The sequence below is a fragment of the Phyllobates terribilis genome, unplaced genomic scaffold (genome assembly GCF_046119375.1).
Source record: "Phyllobates terribilis strain yellow unplaced genomic scaffold, ASM4611937v1 Scaffold_5__5_contigs__length_657084704, whole genome shotgun sequence".
NCBI classification, from domain to species: Eukaryota; Metazoa; Chordata; class Amphibia; order Anura; family Dendrobatidae; genus Phyllobates; species Phyllobates terribilis.
Window position 1 is genome coordinate 225,279,327 of NW_027362765.1, and position 15,865 is coordinate 225,295,191.

The 15,865-nt window shown below is 43.3% G+C and overlaps 1 protein-coding gene across 1 annotated transcript in view; it reads left to right on the forward strand.

Moving 5' to 3' along the window:
* Positions 1-15,865, forward strand: part of VSTM2L (V-set and transmembrane domain containing 2 like) — a 78,058-nt gene that overhangs the window by 48,700 nt on the left and 13,493 nt on the right. The window lies entirely within an intron of this gene.

Here is a 15,865-nt window from a genome sequence, read left to right on the forward strand (position 1 = left end):
TAGCTCCTCAGCAATCCCTACAGAGTATGATGGACCCTCAGTAGTCCCCACGCAGTATGATGGCCACTCAATAGTCCCCATACAGTAAGATGGACCCTCGGAAGTCTTCCCACATTATAATGGCCCCCACAGTAGTCCCCTCAGTAGTCAACACACAGTATGATGGCCCCCACAGTATGATGGCCACACAGTAGTCCCCGCACAGCATGATGCGCCCCCTTAATAGTCCACACACAGTATGATGTCCCCTCAGTTGTCCTCACACAAAATTATGGTCCCCCAGTAGTTCCCATACAGTAGTTTGGCCTCCAGAGTAGACCGCTCAGTAGTCTCCACACAATATGAAAGTCCCCACACAATATGATGGCCCCCACAGTATGATGGTTCCTCAGTAGTCCCTACACAGTATGATGGTCCCTCAATAGACCCCACACATTATGATGTTTCTCAGAAGTCAAACAGTATAACAGCACACGCGGCGGGATCGGGGGTAAGTATAGCTTTATTTTTTTATTTTTACGGTCACACTATATAAATCCATGCCTTTTGCATGGATTTATACAGTGTGACCTAGTTGTCAAGCACTTTCCAAGTGATGCTATCGCCTGGAAAATACTTGTCAGTCCGCATGCAGAAACACATGCGTTAACGCATGTGAATCTGCATGTGAATCCGCATGTATTCCGCATGTATTCTGCAGGAAAAACGCATGCACAATCTGCATGCGTTTTTTCTGCCAGGGACATGCAGAAATGCTGCAGAAATTTTCTGCTTCATTTCTGCATCTTGGGCACATAGCCTTAAACTGAATTTTTTCAGCAGAAACTTGCCAAATCCTCCTTCTTATAATCTCAGATCTCTAAGTCTTGAGGACTTTATGGGTTGCTACATGTGTACAAGATCAGAATCACTGTTAGCATATATATGCGGCGCCAGAACCACAATCAGTACAAGTATGCAGCACCAAGCTTAGTACAGCAATCATTTTTAATGTCAGGCAGCCCCATATACCGTATAATTGTATTGGTTGAACCTACAATTCCCAGTATATCCTTAAAGAAGTATGCCTTTCAAAATGTCTACCCTCTTACTATATTGGAATAATCATATTACAGTGGGGAATAAAAGTATTTAGTCAGCCACCAATTGTGCAAGTTCTCCCACTTAAAAAGATGAGAGAGGCCTGTAATTGACATCATAGGTAGACCTCAACTATGAGAGACAAAATGAGAAAACAAATCCTGAAAATCACATTGTCTGATTTGGAAAGAAATTTTTATCAAATTTTGGTGGAAAATAAGTATTTGGTCAATTACAAACAAGCAAGATTTCTGGCTCTCATAGACCTGTAACTTCTTCTTTAAGAGGCAACTCTGTCCTCCACTCATTACCTGTAGTACTGGCACCTGTTTGAACTTTATATCAGTATAAAAGACACCTGTCCGCAACCTCAAACAGTCACACTCCAAGCTCCACTATGGTGAAGACCAAAGAGCTGTCGAAGGACACCAGAAACAAAATTGTAGCCCTGCACCAGGCTAGGAAGACTGAATCTGCAATAGGCTAGCAGCTTGGTGTGAAGAAATCAACTGTGGGAGCAATAATTAGAAAATGGAAGACATACAAGACCACTGATAATCTCCCTCGATCTGGGGCTCCACACAAGATCTCACCCCGTGGGGTCAAAATGATCTCAAGAACAGAGAGCAAAAAATCCCAGAACCACACGGGGGACCTAGTAAATGACCTGCAGAGAGCTGGGACCAACGTTACACAGGCTACCATCAGTAACACACTACGCCGCCAGGGACTCAGATCCTGCAGTGCCAGATGTGTCCCCCTGCCCGGGCCCGTCTGAAGTTAGCTGGAGAGCATTTGGATGATCCAGAAGAGTATTGGGAGAATGTCATATAGTCAGATGAAACCAAAGTAGAACTGTTTGGTAGAAACTCAACTCGTCATGTTTGAAGGAGAAAGAATGCTGAGTTGCATCCAAAGAACATCATACAGTTAGGTCCATATATATTTGGACAGAGACAACATTTTTCTAATTTTGGTTCTAGACATTACCACAATGAATTTTAAACAAAACAATTCAGATGCAGTTGAAGTTCAGACTTTCAGCTTTCATTTGAGAGAATCCACATTTAAATTGGATGAAGGATTTAGGAGTTTGAGCTCCTTAACATGTGCCACCCTGTTTTTAAAGGGACCAAAAGTAATTGGACAGATTAAATAATTGTAAATAAAATGTTCTTTTCAAGTACTTGGTTGAAAACCCTTTGTTGGCAATGACTGCCTGAAGTCTTGAACTCATGGACATCACCAGACGCTGTGTTTCCTCCTTTTTGATGCTCTGCCAGGCCTTCACTGCGGTGGTTTTCAGTTGCTGTTTGTTTGTGGGCCTTTCTGTCTGAAGTTTAGTCTTTAACAAGTGAAATGCATGCTCAATTGGGTTGAGATCAGGTGACTGACTTGGCCATTCAAGAATATTCCACTTCTTTGCTTTAATAAACTCCTGGGTTGCTTTGGCTTTATGTTTTGGGTCATTGTCCATCTGTAGTATGAAACGACGACCAATCAGTTTGGCTGCATTTGGCTGGATCTGAGCACACAGTATGGCTCTGAATACATCAGAATTCATTCGGCTGCTTCTGTCCTGTGCCACATCATCAATAAACACTAGTGACCCGGTGCCACTGGCAGCCATGCATGCCCAAGCCATCACACTGCCTCCGCTGTGTTTTACAGATGCTCTGGTATGCTTTGGATCATGAGCTGTACCACGCCTTCGCCATACTTTTCTCTTTCCATCATTCTGGTAGAGGTTGATCTTGGTTTCATCTGTCCAAAGAATGTTCTTCCAGAACTGTGCTGGCTTTTTTAGATGTTTTTTAGCAAAGTCCAGTCCTAGCCTTTTTCTTCTTGATGCTTATGAGTGGCTTGCATCGTGCAGTGAACCCTCTGTAGTTACTTTCATGCAGTCTTCTCTTTATGGTAGATTTGGATAATGACACGCCTACTTCCTGGAGAATCTTGTTCACTTGGTTGGCTGTTGTGAAGGGGTTTCTCTTCACCATGGAGATTATTCTGCGATCATCCACCACTGTTGTCTTCCGTGGGCGCCCAGGTCTTTTTGCATTGATGAGTTCACCAGTGCTTTCTTTCTTTCTCAGGATGTTGTAGCAATTTCTCGGATGGGTTTTTTCTGTTTTTGCAGCTTAAGGATGGCTTGTTTCACCTGCATGGAGAGCTCCTTTGACCGCATGTTTACTTCACAGCAAAACCTTCCAAATGCAAGCACCACACCTCAAATCAACTCCGGGCCTTTTATCTGCTTAATTGAGAATGACATAACGAAGGGATTGCCCACACCTGTCCATGAAATAGCCTTGGAGTCAATTGTCCAATTACTTTTGGTCCCTTTAAAAACAGGGTGGCATATGTTAAGGACCTGAAACTCCTAAACCCTTCATGCAATTTTAATATGGATACCCTCAAATGAAAGCTGAATGTCTGAACTTCAACTGCATCTGAATTGTTTTGTTTAAAATTCATTGTGGTAATGTCTAGAACCAAAATTAGAAAAATGTTGTCTCTGTCCAAATATATATGGACCTAACTGTACCTACTGTGAAGCATGGGAGTGGCAACATCATGCTTTGGGGCTGTTTCTCTGCCAAGGGACCAGGACGGCTGATCCGTGTACATGAAAGAATGAATGGGGCCATGTATTGTGAGATTTTGAGTGCAAACCTCCTTCCATCAGCAAGGGCATTGACGATGAAAGGTGGCTGGGTCTTTCAGCATGACAATGATCACAAGCACACCACCAGGGCAACGAAGGAGTGGCTTCGTAAGAAGCATTTCAAGGTCCATAGGTCTGCCTATGATGTCAATTACAGGCCTCTCTCATCTTTTTAAGTGGGAGAACTTGCACAATTGGTGGCTGACTAAATACTTTTTTCCCCACTGTATATGACACTGTATACTTACAGTTTCTCATTTAGCCTTCTACCCACTTAATTTTTCTGTTTTTCATTAGGTTTATGACATAATGTGATTAAAAACTGATTAGCTGAATCTTCTAAGCTCTATGTAGAAACAGAAGGTCAATTTTCCCTGTATGACTCATAAGTCACAGCAAAAGTTAATGGCAGCGGGGAAGGGTGGAACAGCTGGGTCAGGATTTGAAGAGAGGAGTGATTTTTGAAGAGACAAGATACTTCCTGTTTCTACATAGAGCAGAGAAAAGAGAAGAATTAGCTGGGTACAAAGGAAAAGGTATGGAGATGCTGGGATTTGTTGTTATCAGCCATCATCAGACTATGAACCATACAGGAACCATAGCACTAATGAGACGCAGGCAGTATCACAAATAAATATGTACATTCAGTTACTTGTACTGTAGGTGACATCTTCTCTGATTCAAGTCTTTCCCATCCATTTTATACGCATGTAGTACAGACGCCATGATGAGGCTTCATGCCCAGAGTTTGTTTCTGCAGACTTTCCCTTTCTCCGTCTCCGGCAGCACTTCCCGACATGGTGCCCTTAGAAATAAAAGTATCATCATACTGCCCCATAAATATAAATATCCCCCATACTGCGATCCTCAATAAAAAATTGCCCCTCACTGTGCTTCCTGCACAAAATATGCCTTTCACCCTGCCCCTCTCCATAGATTCTCCCCATACTACCCCTCTCCATAATGTCCCCAACTCACTGCACATCTCCATAATTTCCCCCACACTGCCCTTCTCCATAATGCCCCCTCCATACTGCCCCTCTCTGTAATGTCCCCTACACACTGAGCCTCTCCATAATATCTCCCCATACTACCCCTCTCCATTGTATCTCCCCCACACTGCCTCTCCATAATATCCCCCTCACAACCCCTCTTTATAATATCTCCCTCACACTGCCACTCTCCATAATGTCAAACCCACACACTGCCCCTTTCCATAATGTCTCCCCAAACTTCACCTTTCCATAATATCTCCCCCAAACTGCCTCTCTGCATAAAGTCCCCCCCACTAACACTATACTATGCCTCCTTTCACTATCCACCCCCTAATTGCAACATAATGTCTCCAGTGCCCCATAATGTCCTTCATGATGTCCCCCATTGCCCAATAATGATCCCCATTGCTCCATAATGTCCACCATAGTGTCCCCCATTATTATTATTACTATTATTATAGCGTCATTTATTCCATAGCACTTTACATGTGAAAAGGGGTATACATAAAAAAACAATTACAATAATCATGAACAATACAAGTCACTGATGAGTACCGGAGGAGAGAGGACCCTGCCCGTGAAGGTTCACAGTCTACAAGGGATGGGTGAGGATACAGTAGGTGAGGGTAGAGCTGGCCATGCAGGGTATAGTGGAACAAGGGTTACTGCAGGCTGTATGCTTGTCTGAAAAGGTAGGTCTTCAGGTTTCTATTGAAGGTTTCCACGATCCCCTTTGCCCCATAATGGTCCCCATAGCGTCGCCCATTGCTCTATAATGTCCCCTGGAAAGTAACGCCAAGCACAAAACAAACACATTTCATCCTATGCTGTACAGGCCTGTTGTAAACAGTCTTATATCTCCCGGCCGCTCCATGGAAAGTAAAACATGAGATAGTTACTGTTAGGGTCCGCACCCATGATGCGTTTTTCAAGCGTTTATGCTGCGGAATTTTTGCAGCGTAAACGCTTGGGGAACGCTTGGTAATCCTTCCCCCATGGTCCCCAATGAAATTCTGCACTTTCAATGCCCATGCTGTGGAATTTTCCGCAGCGTTTTTGATGCGCTCAAAAATCCGCAGCATGTCCATTATTTGTACGTTTACGCATGCGGAATTGCCATCTACAATGCATTCGAAAACGCATGGCAATTCCGCATGTGCAAAACGCGTGAAAAACGCGTGTCAAAATCCGCACGCGTTTTCCCAGGCAAGGAGATGCAGAAATGAAGAGGAAATTTTCTGCTTCATTTCTGCATCATGGGCACATAGCCTTAAAGCGATCTGTGTAATGCCGGTCAGGGTGGGCCCTTCTGGAGAGAGAGATAATCTGTTTAACCTTTTCTGACTATAAGATAAGGCTTTTTAAAAAGGGAGACCCCCTCTATTAACTCAGATTTCACTAATGAGGTATATAAAATTTGGAAATTAGACAGACTCTTTAAAGAAGTCAAAAGTGCCCAGTGTTGACTTTTATTTTATTACCACTGTTCTTCTGATTATATTGCTTTTTTCTTTTTTAAATCCTCCACACGGTTCCAGAGATAATTTAGTGCACCCAATATGGTAATTTGTATATTCTTAACCAAGTGGGCGTCATTCATAGGATATATATGCAGAACAGCCTGAAGACTCCTCCTCCATTGAATCTTCCAAGCTTCGCCCCCTTGGAAGACCATAAAAATTTACACATCGTGAGCACTAAATAAAAAGGACCATATATCTGGAGCTGTTGGTGGATTTAAGAAAAACAACAAAAAAAAGGAATACTCCGGAGAAGTGGGAATAAAAGCAAAAACTGGCCCCTTCTGACCTGGTGACAAGTCCTCCTTAAGCAGCAGCATGGCAGCCACTTATTTACTCATTTTCGATTGAACTTGACATGCTTGACGCTGCTCAGCCATAATATCTATATGTGCCTGATTGAAGTGGACTGAAGGCATCTTGTTTTACTGCTTGGGACTGTCCCTTTAAACCATATGAGGCAGGTATTGGAGAGTGTGGTGTGTATGTACGGTGACTGCTAATATATGGCATATTCCTCAAATAAGCACCCACTCACACTGAAATTGACTCAGAGCCAGTCTATGGTATAAGATCCTATTTCTCAAAGAGATTACACAGCTTTAGAATAAAAATATGGAAGACAAGGAGAAAAATGTGAAGAAACGAGACTTATTGTAAATTACAGTTATATGAAAAAGTTTGGGCACCCCTATTAATCTTAAGCTTAATGTTTTATAAAAATTGGTGTTGTTGCAACAGCTATTTCAGTTTGATATATGTAATAACTGTTGGACACAGTAATGTTTCTGCCTTGAAATGAGGTTTATTGTACTAACAGAAAATGTGCAATCTGCATTCAAACAAAATTTGACAGGTGCATAAGTATGGGCACCCTTATCATTTTCTTGTTTTAAATACTCCTACCTACTTTTTACTGACTTACTAAAGCACTTTTTTTGGTTTTGTAACCTCATTGAGCTTTGAACTTCATAGCCAGGTGTATGCAATCATGAGAAAAGCTACTTAAAGTGGCCACTTGCAAGTTGTTCTCCTGTTTGAATCTCCTCTGAAGAGTGGCATCATGGGCTCCTCAAAACAACTGACAAATGATCTGAAAACAAAAATTATTCAACATAGTTGTTCAGGGGAAGGATACAAAAAGCTGTCTCAGCGATTTAACCTGTCAGTTTCCACTGTGAGGAACATAGTAAGGAAATGGAAGAACACAGGGACAGTTCTTGTTAAGGCCAGAAGTGGCAGGCCAAGAAAAACATCAGAAAGGCAGAGAAGAAGAATGGTGAGATCAGTCAAGGACAATCCTCAGACCACCTCCAGAGAGCTGCAGCATCAACTTGCTGCAGATGGTGTCACTGTGCATCGGTCAACTATACAACGCACTTTGCACAAGGAGAAGCTGTATGGGAGAGTGATGCGAAAGAAGCCGTTTCTGCAAGCACGCCACAAATAGAGTCGGCTGAGGTATGCAAAAGCACATTTGGAGAAGCCAATTTCTTTTTGGAAGAAGGTCCTGTGGACTGATGAAACCAAGATTGAGTTGTTTGGTCATACAAAAAGGCGTTATGCATGGTGTCAAAAAAACACAGCGTTCCAAGAAAAACACTTGCTACCCACAGTAAAATTTGGTGGAGGTTCCATCATGCTTTGGGGCTGTGTGGCCAATGCCGGCACCGGGAATCTTGTTAAAGTTGAGGGACGCATGGATTCCACTCAGTATCAGCAGATTCTTAACAATAATGTTCAAGAATCAGTGACAAAGTTGAAGTTAAGCAGAGGATGGATCTTTCAGCAAAACAATGATCCAAAACACCGCTCCAAATCTACTCAGGCATTCATGCAGAGGAACAATTACAATGTTCTGGAATGGCCATCCCAGTCCCCAGACCTGAATATCATTGAACATCTGTGGGATCATTTGAAGAGGGCTGTCCATGCTCGGCGACCATCAAACTTAACTGAACTGAAATTGTTTTGTAAAGAGGAATGGTCAAAAATACCTTCATCCAGGATCCAGGAACTCATTAAAAGCTACAGGAAGCGACTAGAGGCTGTTATTTTTGCAAAAGGAGGATCTACTAAATATTAATGTCACTTTTCTGGTGAGGTGCCCATACTTATGCACCTGTCAAATTTTGTTTGAATGCAGATTGCACGTTTTCTGTTAGTACAATAAACCTCATTTCAAGGCAGAAACATTACTGTGTCCAACAGTTATTACATATATCAAACTGAAATAGCTGTTGCAAAAACACCAATTTTTATAAAACATTAAGCTTAAGATTAATAGGGGTGCCCAAACTTTTTCATATAACTGTATATTCTATCTGGAAGCTTGGAGAAGACAATGCTGCAGAATTATAAATAGTGTCTTATATCTACTTTATTGTGGATGGATGAGAAATTGATTTAATATATAATATTGTATATCCACTAAAATCCTTCATTAAATGGGTTGTCTCATTAATCATGTGTTTTCAGGAGCATACTGCTCCCCCTGCCTCCTGATTGCTGGGGAACTGTGTGCTTCTGATGATTGACAATATGACCAGTGAAAGGGACATGGTGTTGGCCAGAACTGTGTGCTCTTCAATGCTGTAAGCAGAGGCAGGGTCGCCTCCGCAGCATGGGAGGAGAACAGTGGCACTGAAGTTTGCTGGGTCCATCTAGCTGTAAAGAAAAGAGCTTGTAAAAGCTGTGCCCCTTGCCTAGGAAACAGGCCTCTGATAGACTGCAGAGGTGGAACATAAGCTAGGCAACGAGTTTAAACTATAAAATTAGAATTCCCACCGTTATTGAGAATGAAGAGGATTAGCGCTCACCTCTCCCACCTCTTTCCACAATGACTTTTGCCCAGACTACAGCATGCTCAAATAAAACTTCTATAGAAACAAATATGCTTCGATTCAGACAATTGTAGCTAAAAACCTTGTAAAAAAAAGGAAGTAAAAGTCCAATATTAGGCTTAGTAGCCATTGCGAAAATTGCCAATTTTTTGTTTAAAATAAATAGTGCAGTGGTGCACACAGAGAGAGAAGGGCTCCTGTGCAAGAACAGCATATGGGTCCTTTGCAGTCCAATAGTTCTTCAATGACAGAAGTTCCCTGCTGCTTTGAAGATAGAAATGGACCCCCTTACCTCTTGGGCCTTTGTGCAGCTGCACATGTTGCACCAGTGATATGTCCACCCCTGAAATAGTGATATGAAAAATAAAAAAAAAAAAAAAAAATACATATACTATAAAAAAAACTGTTTGAAATAGAGGACTTTCTGAGGACACATTACATTGATTTTATTAGGAATAATGTATCGCTTTATTTTGCCAGTGGTGGACCTGCAGGAGTATTGAATACTTGCTGCTGGATTCCACTAGAAATTACATCTGATTGCTGAAAAATATTACGATTTGAGAGTCCTCAGTGGTTGATACCTTTTAATGGCTAACTGAAAAGATGGTAACAAATTGCAAGCTTTCGAGACTACTCAGGTCTCTTCATCAGGCTAGTATACCACAAAATCTGAAGAGTCACATATTTATACACAACAAGACACAGAAATAATGCAATAGATGAGACAAGTGATGTAAAGCAGTACTATTAGTATGGGAGAGGGATAAACAGTTCTAGGTGTAAATATTGAAACAGTTCATAGATAAGGAGTGTGAAAGTTTTATTGTCCTGTGATTGAGGTCAGGTCCATGATTGTGATGCCCCCACATGGTCTGAGGAGCACATTCCTTAGTTGATATAGACTATATCAATTGCCCTTCAACCAATTGGTAGTGTACTACGCAACTTCTTTGTGGGAGCGGCCGTGTTTTGATTGTCCAGTGTCAGAGGAGAAAAAGCAAACGCCTGCAGAGAAGTGCAGTGGTACACGCCCAGTTGGTTGAAAGGAAAATATGCACTATTATTAAAGGGGGCATAACTTTGGAAAAGAGGGGCACAGAAAATTAAGAAAAAATGTTCAAGAATCAGTGGAAAAGCGTCATTCAGAGGAGGTACTGTATTTTTCGGACTATAAGATGCACTTTTTTCCAATTTGGGAGGAAGATGGGATGTGTCTTATAGTCAGAATGTAGCTTACCTGGGGGGGCGTTGCGGCGGAGCGGGGTCACAGGAGGCAGGTTCACCACCCAAGGAAGCTAGTGGTGGCAGGAGTGGGGCGATGCTGCGGGCCCTGGGTTGGGAGGATGGGGGTGTCCCGGTGGAGTACGGCAGGAGCCATTGATCTTCTGGTGGTGGGCTTCAGGAAAATGTCAGCGGTCCGAGGCAGGAGCGGAGTCCCTGCTCTGCACATCTATCTCCTTGTGGTGGGCTTCAGGAAAATGGCCGCCGGTGTTGACGCATGTGCAGATTGAGATCTCTGCTCAGTGATGAGCCGAGATCTCTGCTCCTGCCTCGCTCGGCCGACATTTTCCTGAAGCCCACCGCGGGGAGATCAATGGCTCCTGCCACCAGCTTCCTTCAGCGGCGACCCTGCCTCCTGTGACCTCGCTCCACCACCACCGCCCCTTGGTAAGTTAAATTCGGACTACAAGACAGACCACTATTTTCACATAATTTTTTTCCCTATTTTACTCCTCTAAATTTGGGGTGCGTCTTATGGTCAGTGGTGTCTTATAGTCCGACAAATACAGTACTCAGTTTAAATTAAAAATTTCAAGAGAAAGGTTGTCTTTAAAGAGTTAGGACTTTGTAGTAAAATGTGTCAGTAACAAATGTTTCAGCATGTATGATAGGTGTATACATTTTGTAGAAATACTCTCAAACCAACATCTAGAGTACTTATTTGGCCAGTGGGTTTTGCTACAATTGGACTCATTTTCCGTGTCATATGTAGGTCCATGCAGGAAAGTATAGGAAATCAAGGGCGGACATACCGTCGATGCAACCGGGGCCCGAAGGGTCAGGGGGGCCCTTGCCAGGCGCCTTATATTGAGGGCAATCTAGCCTGCTTCTCGGAGCCCGAGGCTCCGGAGGGCCCATGGCCAGATTGCCCTCTCATGGGAGCGATCCCTCCAGTTCGGCTCCTGACAGGAGGAAAATGGCAGCGGAGCTGGAGGGATCCGTCCTCTGCTTCCTCCTTGACACAGGCTCGCGCGGCTTGATGACGTCATCATGCAGCTCGCGCCTGGGTCAGAGAGAAAGTTGCCAGCAACAAGGATGCTGCAGGTGAACGAGCAGAGAGGTAAGTTGCTTTTTTTTTTTTTACTGATACACTGGGGAGAGGAACAGGAGAATGAGGGGAGGTGGGGGACAACAATGTTGGGGATGGGGAGAGCAATGGTGGGGATGGGGAGAGCAATGATGGGGATGGGGACGATGGGGAGAGCAATGATGGGGATGGTGGGGATGAGGAGAGCAATTATGGGGATGGTGGGGATGAGGAGAGCAATTATGGGGATGGTGGGGATGGGGAGAGCAATAATGAGGATGGTGGGGATGGGGAGAGCAATAATGAGGATGGTGGGGATGGGGAGAGCAATGGTGAGGATGGGGAGAGCAATGATGAGGATGGTGGGGATGTGGAGAGCAATGACGAGGATTGCTGGTAGAGAGGAATGATGGGGGAGCTGGGAGAGAGCAATGATGGGGGTGCTGGGAGAGAGCAATGATGGGGGGGCTGGGAGAGAGCAATGATGGGAGTGCTGGGAGAGAGTAATGATGGGGGTGCTGAGAGAGAGTAATGATGGGGGTGCTGGGAGAGAGTAATGATGGGGGTGCTGGGAGAGAGCAATGATGGGGGTGCTGGGAGAGAGCAATGATGGGGGTTTCACTTTGCTTGTACTGTAAAGCCTTGTATATTTTCCGTGTGCACATAGCCTTACAGTTAATTGCGGAGAGTCACAGAGACTGAATAATTTGTATTATTGGCCGGTGGAGATTATAGTTAATGGGGGGCACAGTGTTGGTTATCACTTTATATTTTGATTACTAAGTGGCTAATAGTATATTAATGGGGGGGGGGTACATATCGGTAGTCAGGGGCGCAGTGTGGGGGAGACACGTGTATATATTCAATATATGTGACCTTGTTATTTTTAGGGCTGCACTGATCATCGTGACAAGACGAGTCGTGGCTGGGAGATGTTGACATGAAGGTCTGACCAGATGGAGAAGAAACAGCAGAAACCGACTTTGATTAGATGAGATGTCAGCAGTAAGTGCCTGGATGTAAATATTATTCTGTATCTGCACTGTGTGACTTGGAGTGATAATGTTACATGTGAAATCCCTTATGTTGCATTCTCACATTTGTTTGAAATGTCCGCGTGCTCCCAGATTTTTCATTGGATGGTCCACGGACTCGTAGAGTTTTATAGATCCATTCACACATCCATGAAAATCACGGATCTGAGAATGAGATCTGTGAGGGTCAGAGAATGTCCTGTTGTGATCCGATTTTGAGGATCAGAATAGGACATGCTCAATGCATCTGTAAAAGCGGGCGGCACACCGACACTGTACACGGATACAGGAATGTAGCCTTATTATGTATAGTACAGTCCCTTAGTATATAGTGCACTCATTTATGTATAGCACAGTCCCTTAGTATATAGTGTACTCACTTATTATGTATAGCACAGTCCCTTAGTATATAGTGTACTCACTTATTGTATAGCGCCATCCTTAGTTATATAGTTTCATCTTTTATTATGTATAATACCGTCCTTTTACGTACCATTATCGCTAGTTATATATGGTGCCGTCTCTTATTCTATAGCTTCCTCTGCTGTTATGTACAGTGCTGTCCCTTACATAGCATATTCTTGTTATTTTTATCAGTCACAGCGCCCTCTCTTTATTACATAGTCGTCTCTTTTTAGATATAAAATGGCTGCTGATGGAGCAGCCGGTGACCAGAAGACCAGTCTGTCAGCTCCTCCATCAGAAAAGAAGCTTTCCCTTGCTCCATCAGCTGATTGCATTGCATTATATATCTAACAAGAGAGGATGGTATGTAATAAAGACCGGGAGCTATAGATAATCCATTATGTAACGTTATGTAAAAAAGGTGCTGTACATAACAAAAGAGGGCACTGTGTAATAAGGGACTGCAATGTACATATCAAAGGAGGCTATGTAAGAGGTATATATGTGTGTGTTGCTATATATACACATCTGTAGCTTTGCTGCCATAAAAGGTGGGGGGCCGGCCCAGACACATTTCTTGCACAGGGGCCCCAAGCAGTCAGTGTCTGCCCCTGTAGGAAATAGTATCCTGAACAGTATAACTAACCTTTAGGATTTCACTGGATATGGTCACAACCGTTAGAAAGCCAAGGAAAAAATCGCTAATATAAATGTTCTTTTAGCAACAAATTTAGAGATTCTATGTAAGTAGTAATTAGATATTGGAGATATTGAGATGAATGCAGATAAGCTCAGCCGTGGTTGATAAGTGCTTTGTAACGTTTGTTCATCTGCCTAGTGACCTTTAATGTGCGCTGATGCTGTGTGCGTTGCTATATATATATATATATATATATATATATATATATATATATATATATATATATATATATATATATATATATATATATATATATATATATATATATATATATATATATATATATTATACACTGCTCAAAAAAATAAAGGGAACGCTTGCTTAAACAATAGAATATAACTCCAAGTAAATCAAACTTCTGTGAAATCAAACTGTCCACTTAGGAAGCAACACTGATTGACAATCAATTTCACATGCTGTTGTGCAAATGGAATAGACAATAGATGGAAATTATTAGCAATTATCAAGGCACCCTCAATAAAGGTGTGGTTCTGCAGGTGGGGACCACAGACCACATCTCAGTACCAATGTTTTCTGGCTGATGTTTTGGTTACTTTTGAATGTTGGTTGTGCTTTCACGCTCGCGGTAGCATGAGACGGACTCTACAATTCACAGAAGTTGCTCAGGTAGTGCAGCTCATCCAGGATGGCACATCAATGCGAGCTGTGGCAAGAAGGTTTGCTGTGTTTGTTAGCGTAGTGTCCAGAGGCTGGAGACGCTACCAGGAGACAGGTCAGTACACCAGGAGACGTGGAGGGGGCCGTAGGAGGGCAGCAACCCAGCAGCAGGACCGCTACCTCCACCTTTGTGCAAGGAGAAACAGGAGGAGCACTGCCAGAACCCTGCAAAATGACCTCCAGCAGGCCACAAATGTGCATGTGTCTGCACAAATGGTTAGAAACAGACTCCATGAGGGTGGTATGAGGGCCCAACGTCCACAGATGGGGGTTGTGCTCACAGCCCAACACCGTGCAGGACGCTTGGCATTTGCCACAGAACACTAGGATTGGCAAAGTCGCCACTGGCGCCCTGTGCTCTTCACAGATGAAAGCAGGTTCACATTGAGCACATGTGACAGACGTGACAGAGTCTGGAGACGCCGTGGAGAGCGATCTGCTGCCCGCAAAATCCTTCAGCATGACCGGTTTGGCAGTGGGTCAGTAATGGTGTGGGGTGGCATTTCTTTGGAGGGCCGCACAGCCCTCCATGTGCTTGCCGGAGGTAGCCTGACTGCCATTAGGTACCGAGATGAGATCCTCAGACCCCTTGTGAGACCATATGGTGGTGCGGTTGGCCCTGGGTTCCTCCTAATGCAGGACAATGCCAGACCTCATGTGACTGGAGTGTGTCAGCAGTTCCTGCAAGATGAAGGCATTGAGGCTATGGACTGGCCCGCCCGTTCCCCAGACCTGAATCCGATTGAGCACATCTGGAACATCATGTCTCGCTCCATCCACCAACGTCACGTTGCACCACAGACTGTCCAGGAGTTGGCGGATGCTTTAGTCGAGGTCTGGGAGGAGATCCCACAGGAGACCATCCGCAACCTCATCAGGAGCATGCCCAGGCGTTGTGGGGAGGTCATACAGGCACGTGGAGGCCACACACAATACTGAGCCTCATTTTGACTTGTTTTAAGGACATTACATCAAAGTTGGATCAGCCTGTAGTGTGTTTTTCCACTTTAATTTTGGGGGTGATTCCAAATCCAGGCCTCCATTGGTTAATAAATTTGATTTCCATTGATTATTTTTGTGTGATTTTCTTGTCAGCACATTCAACTTTGTACAGAACAAAGTATTATTTGAGTGTTTCCTTTATTTTTTTGAGCAGTGTGTGTGTATGTATATATATATATACATATATATATATATGTATATATATACACAGACGTGAGAATCTACTGCAAAACATTTCTCTTGTACTGTGATTTTGCTTATGTACATCGTATAGCACTTAGAGGTAGAACTTGAAGCTCCTAGGCCCCAATTCATCACGGACCATGTTCTATTTATGATACTTGCATACCCTTATAAAGACAAAGGGACCTTTGGGCGTGCAACAATTATCTGTTCATCCCCAATAGATTAGCCTCAGATGACCCTTTAAAAAATAGGGTTAGACTGAAAGTGTATTAGGTCATATGTTGGAGACAGCAGCTGCTCATGGTGGTCAATTACATACTCTTGTTCATTTAGGCTGTTTTAGGGGTGTAATGCTTACATGTGTCTATATAACAAGCCCAAATGAATGTATCTATGTAATGACACAACTAACCCCTCTGACCTAAGTCCCTATAATTAATGAC